This window comes from Hemitrygon akajei, chromosome 30, assembly GCF_048418815.1.
Source record: "Hemitrygon akajei chromosome 30, sHemAka1.3, whole genome shotgun sequence".
Classification (NCBI taxonomy): domain Eukaryota; kingdom Metazoa; phylum Chordata; class Chondrichthyes; order Myliobatiformes; family Dasyatidae; genus Hemitrygon; species Hemitrygon akajei.
In genome coordinates this window covers 30,995,126-31,012,929 of record NC_133153.1, presented here as the reverse complement: position 1 = coordinate 31,012,929, position 17,804 = coordinate 30,995,126, and the positions used below count along the sequence as shown (strand labels likewise).

Sequence of the window (17,804 nt, the reverse complement as noted above, 5' to 3'; positions counted from 1 at the left end):
AGAGGGATAGGGATGATGCTAGGCTGTGAGTCTTTATTTTAATGCAGGGAGGAGTTAGAATGTGAAATGTTTCTTTTTAAAAAGGAAGCATTCAAAGTAGCAATGATCATTATGATCATGATGTAAGAGCTAGGAAATTGAGGATAGGACAGTCTTACAGAAGTATGAGGGAAGAAATAATGGAGGTCAGAAAAAAAGAGAGGTGGAAAGATGGGATAATTTTAACATAATCCACCTGTCTATACACTGCCACAGGTTGGCCACTCATCTTATGCTCCCTCTGATTTTATTTACCATTTGAGTCAATTTAATCCATCATCTTCCTACTAAATAGGTTAAGTTAACTTTCTGGTCAAAGATCTTCACTGCGAATTGCTATTCTTTCTCCCTAGGCGTTACGCAGCCTGTGAATACTTTCATGATTTTCTGTTGTATTTCAGATATCTAGCATCTGTGGCATTTAGCTTCTAGATTAAGATTACCCCAGAAAAGGAGAGCAATAGATTAGAGGTAAAGGACATACTAAAATGAAAAGGGAAGGAGCTTGCATTCTCATTTTTGATAGCAAAGTACTTTTTCACCACTATCAAAGCTGAATCACAATTGCTATCTCTCCAAGTTCTGCAGTTAAAGTTGCACACAAGGTTCTACAAATTAATTGCCCATTGTGCTATTTGAAGCATGAAATAGACATATTTCAAATATGAAATATTGAGGACTAATCCCTCAAACAACAGAGGTGTCACTCCTCCGCAAAGGAGAACATTTTACGTGGTGTAACCACCATTTCCGAGCAAAGATGCCAATTAAATTGTGGACCCTCAGCGAACTCAGCAGAACAATGTAAAACACAACCCACTCAAGAGTAAAGCATTTGAAAATAACAGAGCCTCACATTATGATGATAGACGTTGCCTCAAGAAGGCAACATGCATCATCAAAGATCGACCATCCAGGTCATACCATCTTTTTGCAGCTATCATCAGGCAGGAGATACAGAAGCCAGGCTTTAACTTCTCTTCATCAATTTGTTTCTTGAATCCTAATCACTACAGTTTAGTAGCACTGTGATCACTGGACCTTGATATTTTTTGTATTAATTGTGTTTTTTTTCTTTTATAATTTTGTATAACTTATGATCTTTTATGAATGTTATGCCTCTAATGCTCTGTGCCCATGGTGCTACAAGTAAGTTTTTCATTGCACCTGTGCATACAGGTATCTGTGCACATTACATTAAACTGGATTTCAGCTTTGATTTTTAGATATTGCTAAGGTGATTGAGAAAGAGCCTTGAATAGCATTTTTAAAAGTACTTCTATGTATCGGTACATTCAAAATCTAGCAAACATACTACACACAGAGGGATAGATTTTAGGATTGCCTTTAACAAATAGAATTAATGGTAAGTGAATGGTTAATATTAAATCTGAGTAAAGAGAGTTGTAATAACCAAATGTGTTAAGGATAATGAAAAAAAATTAGGTACATGGAGTAAGGTTATAGACCAGCCAGTTCTATTCTGACTATGTAAAAGAGAATAATATTTACACTCAGTGGCCACTTTATAAAGTACACCTATTTGTTAATGCAAATATCTAACTAGACAATCATGTGGCAGCAACTCAATGCATAAAAGCATGCAGACATGTTTAATAGGCACAGTTGTTGTTCAAACCAAATATCAGAATGGGGAAAAAATGTGATGGAAGGAACTTTGACCATGGAATGATTGTTTGTACCAGACAAGGTGATTTGAGTATCTCAGAAACTGCTGATCTCTTGGGATTTTCACAAACAACAATGTCCAGAGTTTACAGAGAACGGTGTGGAAAAACAAAAAGAAAAATATCTAACGAGCAGCAGTTCTGTGGGCAAAAATGGCTCGTTAATGAGAGAGGTCAGAGGAAAATGGCCAGACTGGTTCAAACTGACAGGAAGGTGACAGTAACTCAGATAACCACGCGTGTGTGTAGAAGAGTATCACTGAATGCATGGCACGTCAAAGCTTGAAGTGGATGAGCTACAGTAGCAAAAAAAATCACCCTGTTGCACTCCTGTACTTAATAATGTGGCCATTAAGTGTATATAGCTTTGCACCACAATGATTAGAATAACCTAAAAAGACTTCACACACAATAAATAACTTATTGGGAGTAATTGTTCAAGCAAATCAAACAACCATTTTAAGTCAGTTTCTTTTTTAAATGATGTCAATAAAGAGGTGAACATTAGCAATGATGATGGGGAAAATTCTTACTTTTTATTTTAAGAATGGGAAAAAATGATTCAGCACTTGAAAATTGAAACAGGGCCTTTGATTCAGTTAGCCTTAAAGGAAAACAATCTCACAGTGCAACATTCCTTTATTAAATGACAGGGATATCAAACCAGTTTATGTGTTCATTTTTTAGAAGCAGGATGTGGACAAATGACTGTCAGATTCAAGTTACAAACCACAGTAAGACTCAGCAATATAGAAATATAACTACTTTCTATAAAGTAGTTTTTATAGAAAGCTATTGTCATGCTTCAGCAATTCTAAATTTACGCAAAGCTCATAAACCCATTCTTTCCCCAATGCCCATTGCTCATTTGCAGACCAACACCTAAGTACATCACAAAGAAGGCATGGCAGTGCCTCTACTTTCTTAAAAGTTTGTGCAGATTCGACATGTCATCTAAAACTTCGACAAACTTCAATAGATGCACAGTGGCAAGTGTCCTGACTGCTTGCATCATGGTCTGGTATGGAAACCATGAATGGGAAGTCAACAAGAAGTGTCGGATACAGCCCAGTACATCATATACAAAGCCCTCCTCACCTTTGAGCATGTCTACAAGGAGTGCTGGCACAAGAAATTAGCATCCATCATCAGAGACCCCCACCATCCAGGCCATGCTCTCTTTTCAGGAAGGAGATACAAGAGCCTTACGTCCCACACTACCAGGTTCAGGAAGTTATTACCCTTCAACCATCAGGCTCCTAACCCTATGGACTCACTTTCAAAGACTCTACTACTCCTGTTCTCAGTATTATTTATTAATTATTATTATTAACATTTTATTGTATTTGCACATTGTCCTCTTTTGTATATTGATTGCTTGCTCAGTCTGTGTGTAGCTTTTCATTGATTCTATTGTATTTCTTTGTTCTACTGTGAGTTTCTACAAAAAATGAATCTCAATGTAGTATAAGGTGACGCACAGTAGAGTATATATAGTACCGTGAACTTTGAAATTTAGATCAGCAGGAAGAACAATAAATTTCAGACCCCACACAGCTCCACAACTGCCTTTCCTCACAAGTGCAGAATTCATCCGTATGTCTGATGGCAAATTAATTAATCCAGCCACACCAAGCCACGTGAATCCAGGACATGTTCAGACCTGGTATTTGAATTCACACCTTCCCAGCTGGATTTGGAAGGCTCATATTCCCCAACTCCCAGGTCACCGTCCTCCCTCCAATTATCTAATTAGTATTCTCCTTGCTTCAGTATCATACTGCAATATAGTTCACAAGAAACACATAAAGGGTAGATATGCTTGTTGAAAACATTGCCCCTTACCCTTCCAAAGTTTTGAGCTAAGATTAAAGCTGTTATTTTGTTTATGATATTTGGATTGCTTCTAGTTCCCTTGGATTAATTTCCAACGTGAATTAATTTATCTGAAGCTCAAAGAGGAACAGTATCTTTCAACAAAGTGAACAACATGTCCGTAGAGGTTGAAATACTGTACTGCTCTGCTGCCATGCCCACACAGAAATACTATGTTAAAATTAGTGAGTTTAAATATAATTTTAACACCATATTTTCATGAGGGAATAGATCCAGAGCAGCACAGTATTTCAAAATAGTAAGTTGCATTCCAATATTTTAATTCAGAGGCCAGAAATGAAAAAAGGATGGGTATAATGATTAACAATATATCACAGTGGTGTATAACTGAATCCCGAAGAACAGAAATGCTTGGCTTCATCTGGGTCTAAGGTGAAGTAGCTGAGGTAATTGATCTAAGCTCAGTAAAAAACTGGAAACCAAAAATAGATTTCACTTCCTCTGTGGAGAGGGCGAATGGAAAACTAAAGTAAGATTCAGATAGGATTCCCATTCTTGGTGGTTTGATGGTGACAACATCCCTGATGTAAAGGATAAATGACTGGGCACTAGATGAGGACTGGAAGTTTTGTATTGATCCGCTCAACACATGCTTACATTCACTAGATTCTGGTATAGTTATTATTCTACAGATTTGTCGAGTATGCCCAGAAGAAAATGAATCTCAGGGTTGCATTTGGTGTCAGATATGTACCTTGATAATAAATTTACTTTGAACTAGACACCCAAGTATTGGCCAATCGATAAAGTACGGAGATTTGATGAGGTACAGAGAAATGAGGGCTGTGTCTGCAGAGCCTTCAGCACTGTCACAGACCCTCCCATCCATCCCACAATTTCTTTGACCTCCTACCATCAGGCAGAAGGTACTGCAGTACAAGATCAAGGCTGGATAACAACTTCTTCTCCTAGCCTGTGAGACTTCTGAACACTCTGCTATCACCCAGTACACATTATTTATGACTGCACCAGTAGCCTTATACTGTTGTACATTTAACTATGTCAACTTGTACACCTTGTCATGAAGCATCACATGTAGCAATAACAAGAGAGGACATGGAAAGTACTGAAATGCAAAATGAAATAATTTGAGGATGTAGAAAATCATTAGTCTTTCTATTTGGGATTCTCTAACCTTGATGGCCGTGGATGCACATTTACAGAGTATATTCTATAGTGATCTTGGCTCCTAGTGACTCAAGGGATTTGCTGATCAAGATGGAAAGTAGATTTGAGGTGTAGAATAACCAAGATCTTTGCAAATGCCTAAGCAGACCCAGGCAGCAAAACAAGCCAACTCCTGCTTCTATTTATCTTCTTCCTGTGTTTTAATGACATTCACATTTAATTTCGTACTGTAAATCTTCAACATTGATCATTACAGATAAAACTAAACGAGTAAATTACTTTCATGGTGACTTGTGGACCTGGAGCAATAACTTTGATTCCTTTGCTAAAGGTATGCAGAATCTGTTAAGATTTCCCAGCACTTTATTGCTTAAAGAGCCCTTCTATCGTGCAGTTATAGATCAGTTCATTTTTAATCTGAGTGGTGTTCTCTTCTGGCAAAAGCCAGTTGAAGTCTAAATATATATAATTTATTAAAGATACATTAATTTTATGTTTAAAATTATATATTTTTAAAACAAAATGTGTTAATATATATAACTTAGATGTAATTTATTTAATGATAAATATGTATAATTGTTAATATTAACAAAATATTTCTTATTATAACAGAAATAATTGGAATTCCAATGTAGAGAAAAATAATCAAACATCAAAGTTCTGCTATTTATTATAAAGCAAAATTAAAGAGTAAAATTCTCCACGCAGGTAGAGAGGAAGTAGGTAGTTTTAGAAATATAAGTCATATAATCTGTCATATAATAAAAGCATTTGAGGATAAGCATATTTAATTTAATTTAAATGTGATTGCCCTAAGAAAATATGTATTTATTTCATGCCATTTTGAAAGTATCTTGCTTAAGTTCAGAAACCTCCATCTTCATAAAAATCCAACCACAATTAATCAGTGAATCTAAGTTTTGCACTAATAATTTATTTTAAATATAGATCATATCTAGATTAAAACTAACTTAGTGAAAAAAAAAATTCTGGAATTTTCCAGTTTGACAACAGCAGCCCATACCCAAAGTGGAATGAGAATACTGTGGGGACAAGCAGTACCAGAAGATCTGCCAGGATTGGAAAGAAAGACAACCATGTTGGTTAGTACTCCTCCTTGGTCTTGTATCTGCACATGATGACATGATTTTTTCTTTTTCAGAAGATTAACAACTGCTATGAATTCACAGCACTTTAAAAATTATTTATACTAACTGTGTACGCTTTCTTTCAATCTTACTAAGTTAATTTTATTCCATCTTTCTTTAAAGTGCTGAGGATGCTGTGAAACCTTCCCCCCTTCACTCAGTTTCAGTGCTCTTCACCTACAGGGAGAGCCAGTGATCATTATTGAGACCCCCTCTTTATAAAAGCAATTGCAATATTCCATATTGGGACGAATTACTTCATGATCGCTTTTCCATTGAAATTTCATAGACATGAAACATTAGCTTCTCAGTCCAAAGATAGAAATTGACCTACTGAGCATTTTCAACTTCTTTTGCTTTTATTTCAGTCCAAGGCTTCCCCAGACAGTATGGTACAATGTCACAATGCGATCACAAGTTCTTATTATTTCCTAAAATATATTTTTGTTTTTCATTAAGGAGCTGTCACTATGCAGTTGTAAAGTATAGAGGAAGATGCAAAGCACTGCCTCAAATATTTAATGATATGGCTTTGTTAATATTTGAGATATGCAACATCTATGTTTCGCAGTTATCATCTGATAACTCAGTCTATGGAAAACTGGTAGGAAGGTAAATATTAGTTGAGAACGCATCCTCGAGAAGTGATGCCTCAGAAAGGCGGCGTCCATCATTAAAGACCTTCCCCACCCGGGACATGCCCCTTCTCATTGCTGCCATCAGGAAAGAGGGAGAGAAGCCTGAAGCACTCCCTAAACGATTCAGGAACAGCTTCTTCCCCTCTGCCCTCCGATTTCTAAATGGACATTGAACCCATGAACACTACCTCACTGCTTTGTTTATTTCCTGTTTTTGTTAATTGTTATTATATATATATATACTTATGTAAGCACAGTTTTTCTTTGTGTCTATTATCATGTATTGCATTGTACTGCTGCCGCAAAGTTAACACATTTCACGACGTATGCCGGTGATGTTAAACCTGATTCTGATTCTGTTGAGAAATTGACAATAAAGGCAGGGGGTAAAATCAAAATCCCCCAGCTCCATCTAAAGCCAGGCTGTGCTTAATCACATACTGTTCTGCTAAAATTTCACCTTTACCCCTGCTTAAATGGAGACCTATTTAGCGGAGGCCAGAATGATCCTTGGTGAATAAGCACTCTTCATTCTTTGGCCTAATAAAACTCATTGGGCACCTGACATTCGACCTAACAACCAATTCTGTATATAAACTATAGTTAGGCCAAGGTTCAAACGCAGCAGAGCGAGCGACCCTTGCGCCACAGTTACACATCCCACCGATTAATCCAAATCCACGATATGATTTTGAACAGCTTTTAATCTCAGGCGCAATTCTACTTTAGTTCTACAACTAAAGTCACTTATAAGATGCAGTACCACTATTGGATCAGCATGAGCCGAGGGTCAAACCTCAACTGCTTCTTCGGTTCGGTTCTGGAGAAATCCTACGCTAGATACCGGGGATCTAGCCAGCGTTGCGGTTATTTTCCACGTATAAACTCTCCGAATTACCCACAATAAGGCATTTCAATTTGAATAGTTGTATTAAAAATGTTTATTTTAGGTTATTTTTTAAAATGCTGGCTAGAAATGTATAGTTGCCATTCGGAGAGTAAGTTGTAGGTGTAACCCGCGCCCGCCAGACACGAGTCACAGGTGATACGGACAACCAACGCAACAGTGAATTTCAAGACAGTATAAGGGCAGTGTCCATGGGAGTGGGTCAGGCAATGCTGCGCACACAATGTCCCTGACTCAGAGGAGTTACCATGTCTTCATTAAGTAAGCCCCTGTACCCGTTCCACGGGATAGGTGGGATGATACATAGACTGCTGAAACTGGGGTTCCAGTGGATTGGAATTGGAATAATTAGGATTAGCGATCAGGGTACGCCGTCAATATTTAGTATATCTCCCACCTCCTATTATGTATGCAAAAATAGGCTCTCTATTGGCGAGGTGAAGAGATGTGCCTGCTTAGTGAGAGACCTTCGGTCCTGTAAATGCGAGTTGTGCGGATCTAACTTCGGTCATCAGACCTCAAGTTGGCCTGCTGATTCAAAAGCCCGCTGGCGTACACTTTCAAAGTGGAATTTTAAAAATGAGACCAGAAGGCTACAAGACATAGGAGCAGACTTGGGCGGTTCAGCCCATCGAGCCTGTTCCAACATTAAATCATGGCTGATTTATCATCCCTCTCAACCCCATTCTCCTCCTTTCTCCCCTCAATCTTTGATGTCCTTTCTATTCCAATACCTATCGACCTCCGCTTTAAGTATATCTAATGACTAGGCCTCCACCTCGGTGGCAATGAAAATTTTACAGTTTCACCACCCTCTAGTTAAAGAACTTCCTCCTCACCTCAAAGCGACGTCCTTGTATTCTGAGGCTATCCCGCCTGGTCCTACACTCTCCCACTATAGCAGACATCCTCTCCGCGTCCACTTCACGGGGGGGGGGGGGGGAGTCTTCAATCAGAATTCCCCGGGTGAAGGGAGTAGACAGATGACTACATAGTGAATCCTTCTATCATTTTCAAGATTCTTTTTTGACTGGAGTTATGCCAAGTGGCCGGGAGAAATCCTGGCCTCCCGCCATTACTAGGGCAACCTGTCCCAGGGCCTTCATTATTTACGGGCTCCAGCCCCGGAGCCAAACGCTCTATCCAAGATCATTCCCACCATCCCGCAACCCTGTGAACAACTACAACAAAAAGAAAACACTCCCTGAAATATGCAACTTGATGACAAAATTATTTACGTTTCAACTCAATTTTGTACCATCTCTTCAGTGGAATGATTTCATGACACGAATTCCTTAATGCTGTTCGGCCTTGGGAAAATAATCTACTTGAAACGATTTACTGAGTAAATATTTATATGCATGTATTACATTTTTAAAATACTTTGTAATTTTACGATTGCTTGGTCGGCGTTGTATTTCAAGAAGAATGTTTAATATTCCAGTTTAATTTAAAATACTTAAATCAAAATCCTGAAATTTATTTCCTATGCGCATACAGTGTATGTTAATCCCAAGAACCTAATTTTGACTGTAAGCGAACGGTGGCGGTGAACTATATTCCTCGCTGGAGTCGGTAGACACCAGAGGCACTTGGAAGTGTTGAGCTTTGGGTCGGGGGGGGGGGGGGTAGGGTTGAGAAAACAAGGGGACGAAAGTGAGACAGAGCGAGGACGGCTCGTCGCAAAGTGGACATCTCATTAGAATTCAGAACCATGTCACTGGCGGGTCTGAATGGGCAGCTCCCAATGTGGTCCGCCTGTGCTGGAAATGGGAGTGAGGGCCCCCTGGCAGCCCCCGCCTCCTTCCACGCGAAAATAAAGAAAAGTTAGCGTTATTTCTGCTCCACTTCACCGTTCCTGGATACGTAGAGGCCAACAGCAAACAGCTGCCACCATAGCCTGAAAAGTGACCAAATTATCGAGAACTTGACCTCTTAAAGGGGCCAACCTCAAACCCAATCAAAAAGTCTGGAATGCTAATCAGCCTGCACATTCCGCGCCGGTTGGGTTTTGAGTGTAATCTAATAAAGGAATGTTTAATCTATTTACGCTAAATGGCTGTCTTTCGCCAACGGCTCGCATTAAATGATCACTAAGAACCCTGAGATTTGCACAACAGACTTTAAGACGTCTAGGCAATGTGCTGCCTTGATGTAATAGGATGAAAGGGAAAGGGGGAAAGCGATTTAACATTTTATTCCTGCGTAAACTCGGCTGTCCTGCTTCGAAATGAGTTCAACTGGCATGTCAATTAACGTTAAGATAGTAATCAGCAAATCGTCTCTGCAATGGGGAGACATAAAGTTAAGAGATGTTCTTCTCATAGAAAGGGAGATTACTCACGTCGTTTCGCTGCCTGTTTTAATGGTATCGTCTCCAATCGATCTGATGACTGTGACCACCAGTTTTCTTTACTGACTCTTTGCATTTTGGTCATCTTTTGTTCGCTCTTGCTCCTCGAAGCTGTGGAAGTGGATTCTACTTTCGGTTATCTAGCTTTATGATAGATCATCAATACTCATACAGCTAGATAACCAAAGACAGCAGCCAACTTCCGCTCCACATCTCAGGCGGTGGAAGAGGGGGTCAAAAAGAAATTTTCCATCTGTCATCAAAGAAGGAAGAGAAAATATCAGCAGCGAGCAACTGGCGGCTCCTCGCACCTCTCCCTCTGCGGCAATTTGCATTTCTACGGGATCGGAAGGAATTCGCGTCGCACGAATAGATGCTAAACATTTTTTTTACATTCGATCCTTAATCTGACCTGACTCTCCGACAGCCAAGATTGAGCGCTCCGTCTCTCTCTCTCTCTCTCTCTCTCTCACACACACACACACACACACACACACACACACACACACACACTTACACACACCCACGCACAAGATCCACTGCTATTGACATGCTAATTGGTCTTTCAGTGGTGACGGAACTACAGCGGCAACCAATCCCTGTTTTCCACCGGCTATTTCAAATCACAAAGATTTCCCGCCTTTTTTTCGGTTTCAGATACTACCTCTAGTTCAAATTGCGTCTGTCGCAATTCAGTATCTTAAGTCTTGGATCTAAAGTGATGTCCGATTAAAGTGATCTCCCAAAGACATAAACATAGCAAATGAGAATTCTCAAAGAAATTCTACAATTACAATGTTAAAAATATACTCCTAACCAATCAGGAGCCAACGTCCAGTGGAGGGAGATTTCAAATTAAGCCCGAATCTTCTTAGATTATTAAATAATGTTCTTGCTCTAATCCAGCTATAGACACACGTATTTTGATTATTTATTAACTGATTAGTCAAAAAACCTTTAGCACAAGTCCAACTTCCAGCAATTGTTGATTTCCGCAAAATGAATCAAAGTAGATTGACTGATTCGTAATCAAGTGGAACTAGTCGGTTTCAAATTGGTGCTGAATCAGAGCAAAACACGATCATCGTTTTTCTTGGATTTAAAAAAATATATATATTTAAATTAATTGCTGAAATGACATCTAATTCACATATTTTATAGTTGATAAAATGGAAGGGTTTTTTTTTGGAGGAATCTCCGCCGTTCGTTTCATTCCTTCTCACGACTTCCCCCTATGGCAGCGGAAAGTTCCAGGATTCGATTGGCAAATGGACTTTAGTGGCAAATGAACAGGCTCATTATACGAGGCCAGCAATTTGAGCACAGGCTCGGATTCCCTGCAGAATCCCCAGAGCACGGCTACAGATAAAAAAAAGTTTACCCCAAAAAATAGTCAAACTACAGTATAAGACCGAGCCATGTACTCGGTATTCATTTTAATCCTGAGTAATTAGCCTCCATTTCTGTCACAAAGTCAACCTGGTCTGTTCATCAATCCGGGATAACATCGACCACAATTTAAAACAGCGGAAAAGTGCATGAATTGAACGGAGAAATCGAAAGCCGTGAATTCTACCCTATCTGCATATTCCTAGGCCGCCTTTTAATAATGAGCTCCACGTCATTTTGTTAAAAAAATAACCAAATACAGTGGCCCCGATTCATCTCCAGTTTTTTTTTTGCTTCTTTGCAAATATTCGCTGTTTTCCATAATCACGTGGAAACTAAATCCAAAATGGGGGTAAAGTAAGAATAATAATTACACGGATGTTTGCCAAAATAGATATCTATAACACGCATCCAGACAAATGTGAAATTGTTTTTAAAATTAATTCATGTTAAAATTCCTGTGCACTGTTGCTAATATGACCTATAAAGATGGAAGCCGGGAGCTTTAATTGTTGAAATAATAATTTGAAAATCACGGCCACATAAGGAATGCATTGGGTTTATAGCAGAAAATGTTTACGATTAATAATTATATCATTCTGAATATTAGGTGTTTGGGGTTAAGATAGGATTAGTGATTGGGTGATGGGACTAGCTTATTTTTGTTTCAAGGCTCGACGACAACAAAACGTCAAATATTCTAAATATAGGTAAGGGATTAATCGCAAACAACCAGGGCTGCTTGCGTCATAGCCTTTGTCAACTCTGTCTTTCGTCGAGGTCTTAACCTGGCCGAAAGAATTCTTGAACATTTTAGGATGCAGCATAAACCTAAAATTAAATTAGGGGAAAAAAAGGAGCGGATTTCTGAGATTCGTTTGAAATTTGTGTATAATTACAATAGGCGAATAAGAACTTCGAAATCAAATGTATCTTTGGTATTAATTAACCACTGTACGTACACAATGAGAGGAATGGAACAGTTGTTTCAAATTTGTCTGTGATGTATACATACTGTACATTTAACTTTAGAAATATATAATTTGGTAGACTGATTATTGACCTCAATGCACAATGAACTATATTTTCAATAGGCATTTTCCACCATATGTATGTAAATATATGTAAGTAAATACAAGTATTCCATTTATATACAATGAAGCATAAAAAGTCAAAGCGGCTTTTGTGTTTTCATGCATAGGGGGAAAGGGGATAATGTACTCTTTCGTTATCTTTAATCGATTCGTGCATCTGTCTTAATGTAAAATTTAAACTCAGTTTAGTTTGGTGATTGGAATTTTGGATTATTTTTATTATAGGACACCCTACGCCCTAAAGAAAAATAAACACACCCAGGTATAATCGAGGAATAATTTTCCGTGAATCATACACATTGCTAGTACTTGAATTATTTTGTTTCTTCATCTTAACCCAACTCACGGAAATGCCACAACATTTATAGTTGAAATTAAAATAAGTTTTAATAAATTGAGTATGGCTAAATAGCGTCTGTTCTATTATAAGCGGAAGAGAGATGGAAAACTCGAGTAAGACCCCACCCACCACAACCACCTCCCCTAGGTCGAGGCTCCAAAGTGCAAGTCTCTGAGCAAGTTATCGATTGATTCATCTAACCCAAATTGTTGTTCCACCCAAAAAATGGCTTGTCTACTCTCGCCATCAAAACTAATTTTGATGTTCCGAATTTAAGTAATTCGGAAGCATTAAAAATTCGTACAGGAAACTCTTCGTTGTAACGGATCCCCTCAATCGTTTAATACTCCAGTCTTCTCCAATATATCCCACAAAATGAACGTAGATTATTATCCTGATTTTTTTGATATTTGATGATCATTTGATTGGAAAGAAATAAATCTTAATAAAATTATCCTTTTTTTTAAGAAAGAGTCCATCTGGTTGCTACAATTACTAAAGATATTTTAATATATTCTGTGGATGACGCCCACTGTTCAAATCCGATTATACTGATTTGTTCCATTGATGTCTAAATCCGAAATCGTTTGCCTCGAATTGTTTGAGACAAGTATTTTAGGAAGGGACGGTTCAACCAAACAGATCGCTTCGATTTAAATTTGTTTTCAGGATACGGGCAGCTGGAAATAATTCAAACAGAATAGTCTGGAACTTTTTGATGCAGCACCCTTGCGTCGAGATAACGGTCCTGTGGCTATAGATGAGAATATCCCAATTATGCTTCCAATTGGGTATCTTAACCTAATTGTGGAGGACTCATTTCTAACGAGAATCGACCACACCGATATTTTTTGCAGTGGTTGGATTTTAATCATTTTTGAAGCATGATTAAAAATTCAAATTCTGAAAATGATGGGTTTAACTGCAATTGGTAAGAGTTCTTTCAGAAACTTTACAGTCCCTATACCCAAAGAACTAACATAGACTGATTAAACAGATATCAAATACTGTGTCGTTTTCTTTATAGTTTCACCCGAATACCTGGAAACTTTTCTCCCCCAACAAATAAAAATTCTAAAGTTCGTCACTGAGCAATCTCTAAAACCAATGCCATGAGATCAGCTGCTAAAATAAAACGGAGTTAACCTGGAAAAGGCGAACATATTATCTATGGTACTTCAACTTAAACAAATGCACTCTTCCCTGAACTCAACACCTCTTGAAACAATTTGCACATCCCACCCCATCCAAGGCTGAGTTTAGATTAGTTTAAACCCCTTCAAAAGGAAAAGAACGGGACAGTGATGTATTTTCGAAATTTCAAATGAGATTTTTCATGGGCTATAAGAATTAGAATTCCCAGTACTTACAGTTACAGCTTACAAAGTGCAACTTTTTTTTTAACAAAGACAAGCGGTGGGCATTTCATAGCTAATTTCAGGCATTTACCTCAACCCGTTTTCTTTGTAGTTTTTAAAGTGCACAATTCGAATCCATTCACTTTTTTTCCACGATTGTAAGATCTTAGTGAGATTATAAAAAAGAATAATTTCGTCCACCATGTTAAAGCTGTTAAAAATTGTCGAAGTTTTTACACTCGTTGAGAGCCACATTGAGGATCTAAATAGTCTTGAATGCAGTGGATTAGATACTGAATGGCTGATTTTAAAAATCATATTTTCTATGTACTTTAATGCCATTCAAGGCAAGGTTGCTGCAGAGCCAAGCGAATACTAAAATTCTCGGGATCTTTATTGTAACAGTTTCAACGTGGCCTTAATATTTATTTTTATTTTATCTGTTACGCGATTGACCTATTCATTCGTAAAAAAACATCGGGATTTCTTTTTTTGGGGGGAGGGTGTTCTACCGTAAAGACTTCAAGAGCAGTGTGTGTCATGATGCACGTGTAACATGCATTTTGATAATAACATGTGGGCTTCAATTTGGAGGCTAGAAATATATTGACATGAAAAACTGAGGCGACATAATAATAACGTTTTTGAGTCCATTGTGAAATATATACATTGAACAAAGAAAAAAAGTGAAAAAACTGTACTTGGGTGCAGAATTGCTGTAACACCCTTTGTGATGTTACTCTCATTAGAGAACATTGCACTGGCTGTTTTAGATTAAATTTATTTCACCAAAAAAACTGGGTGTGTTATCTCAGTCAAATCTGGCGTGCCATTTGCAGAATAATGTCTAATAAAAATTAATTCATTATGCAACATTTGTTTAAGAAAAGCCCCTTTTGCCATAGCAAGGGCACCTTATTGTTCAGATAACACGATGGCTTACTAAATTAATATTCCTCCCAACACTATTGTGAACATACTTCAAAAGTACTTCATTGGCTGCAAAGCGCTTTGGGGTGTTCTGATATCATTAAAGGTGCCATATAAGTGTAACTGGTTATTTAATAACAGAGAGATTTTAAAGACAATATTACACCGTTAGGTACTTCAAAAGGCGGTTATTACATGAAGTAAATTTATTGGAATTTATTATTTATGAATGGAATCAGTTTGAAAAAAGATACTGTTTAATATGTCTTAAGAAGCATTAAATTAACACTTAGTATAAAAATATATGCCAGGCAAAGTGAGTGCATGTTTGAAGAAAATTAAGGTAACTCATACCATATGCATATATGTGTAGAGGTGTTATATGTGCACGGTTGTAACATGCTGCATTAATCTGTATTGTATGACGATGGTACATAATCTTCAAAGATATGTGCGCGTGGAGGTGCATATATATTTTACATATACATATAAGATCATGCATGGAGGTAACCCATATTTTTTGACAGATGTATGACCTATATTTATGATATGTGAACACATGGGTGTCTGCAAAGATATATGGGTACAATATGTGGTTATGGCATTAGAAATATCCTTCTGTTATTGATATATTAAAGCAGTAGAGTATCTTGGCAGACCTACGGTCTATAAACCGAAGGACGACGCCAGGAAAACACGTTCTAATATTCTTATCTCCTATCCCCGCCCTTCAGGACAGAACTGTTTGATAAAGAATACTTGTGTCATGTTTCACAGCGTCAGGTGTTAAAAGGATTAGCCTTCTACGGGGTTAAATGTCATGGCGATTGACATCTTCTTAAGATTGATACCAACTACCGCAGCGCGGGCTGAGCTGCCCAGTCTCGTCTTTGGGAAAAAAAGATAACGTTAATCGTTGACAGTGCAGATCAAAGGTTGTAGTTGTTGCTTGGTCTAAAATCTGAATCATAGGACAACAGAATCACAGACGCAGGCTCACTCAGTGATTATCTAAACCAAGTGTGCTATCCCGGGTATTGCAATTGCTCTGTTCCTTTAAGTAAAGAGTATTTCCAATTAGCCTTGGCGAGGATTTAACATTTCACCTGAACACAAAAGCTATACTTCCTTAGCAGTTTTAACTAATAGGCCTCTCTGGTGCGGTTAAGTATGAGGTATATCTCCCAGATGATCCCGCGGACTTCACACTTCCCACGCAATAATATAGTGGATGGACAAATAGTTCAGAGATACATTGCACTCAACCTCAACTCAGCAGAGGTGTCTGAAACAAACGTCCCCTTTACCCGGGTTATTTGTTTATGGCAATGCTCAAAAGAAATCAAGATTCGCTCCACTGCTAACAAAGTTTCGCCTTTAAACCCTGGTATTTCCAAGCAACCTGTGCTATAGCTTTGCCAGATTTAGTATCACAGCAAGCAGGAGATCACATAACCACGTCAAGAAATACACACAGTCCCTTTTGTCCGATCATTATGTCTGACGGACTTTGCTGATAATTATTACGTTATTTTTAGTAATCCTCAAGTAACCCACACTTCTAAATGCCCTTAATGATTTGGCTTTTAATTGCTTTAATGTGTGATTTTCTTGCTCCCAACAACTACTAAATATATGTAAGCCTCACCAGAAATTGACTCAAAAATGTTATCAGCCAGGATTGTGATAATGTAGCGCCCTTCCATTATTTATAGCTAATAGTAACAAGCCAGTTTCCTCCGAGCGGCCCCTTGTTCATCTTAACTTGGCTGAAACGTATAAACAGTATATAACTATTAGCGTGCCCTGTCTGTTCCAATTAACAGTCAAGTACACTTTAGTACAATTTCAAATCAAATGGTTTCACACACACACACACACACACACACACACACACACACACACACTAAAATAGCATATTTACTTCCCCCTTTATACTGGTGTTAGGTTTGATATCTGGAAGCGGCCACAACATGTAGGAAACACAAGAACGCAAAATCTTTGCCGCAAGAGAAAGATCAAATCACTTAGAACAATTCAGCTAAAATTAACATATAACAAACTAGAGAACAAAATAAAATTAGCAAGCAAGTAGGGTCGGATTATAACTCACAGTGTACAATAACCCAACAGCGATTAATTCCAAATGAAGACCTTAAACTCGCCCGGACCCAGCATCGCCTTCACCCCCGAGGCCCGCGGACACTTATAACAAAATTATACCTCTATCTAATTGGCGTTAGGCGAATCCCATCCTGGAATAAACTGACCCTCCCTACATCGATTTCCTTTTAGGAATTCCGAAGGAGGAACCGGCTGCACGGAGACGAGTTGTATAAATTGGAATAATGCGGTCAGCCCGTCTCTTATAACGAGCACAAGAATGGTTTTGGAAAGGGGTAGGGTGTTGCTGAGTAGTGCTGAGGGTGGGGGGTGCTAGTACGGAAGGTGACTGCCATCCCATCTTGTGCACAGACTTGGCCGTGAACTGCAGCGTCAGCGCCGAGAAGAATAGAGAGCCGCCGATGACCGTGGCCTTGCCCTAATCCCCTCCACACCTCCTCCCCCTCCCACAGGGCGGAGGGGAAGGAGGGGAGGGATGGGGTGAGGAAACAATAAAAAGGTGTCTCATCCGCCTCGTTACCACAAATAATGACCCCAGGACGGGTCAAGCGAAAGACAACCAAGTTTAACGACGCTTCCTCGGCCTATTACACGAACACATGTCCAGTCGCTGCTCTAACTTTGAACCTGCCTGTTTAATGCGAGGTCGTTTCCCCTCTTTGGCACAGATTAATCCCTCAAACTTTAGGCGAAAAGCGCATCGATATTTGCACAGAGGACCCGGCGAAATGGAAGATTCGGTCCCAGCCCGGCACGGCACAGCACGGCAGCG

General features: G+C 38.7%; 1 long non-coding RNA gene across 1 annotated transcript in view; it reads right to left on the bottom strand.

The window, feature by feature from the left end:
• Positions 1–9,919, bottom strand: part of LOC140718941 (uncharacterized) — a 98,598-nt gene extending 88,679 nt beyond the window's left edge. Inside the window, exon 1 of the long non-coding RNA XR_012096833.1 lies at positions 9,789–9,919. This is a non-coding gene — a long non-coding RNA (uncharacterized lncRNA). The remainder of the gene's footprint in view (positions 1–9,788) is intronic.
• Between the last annotated feature and the right edge of the window lie 7,885 nt (positions 9,920–17,804).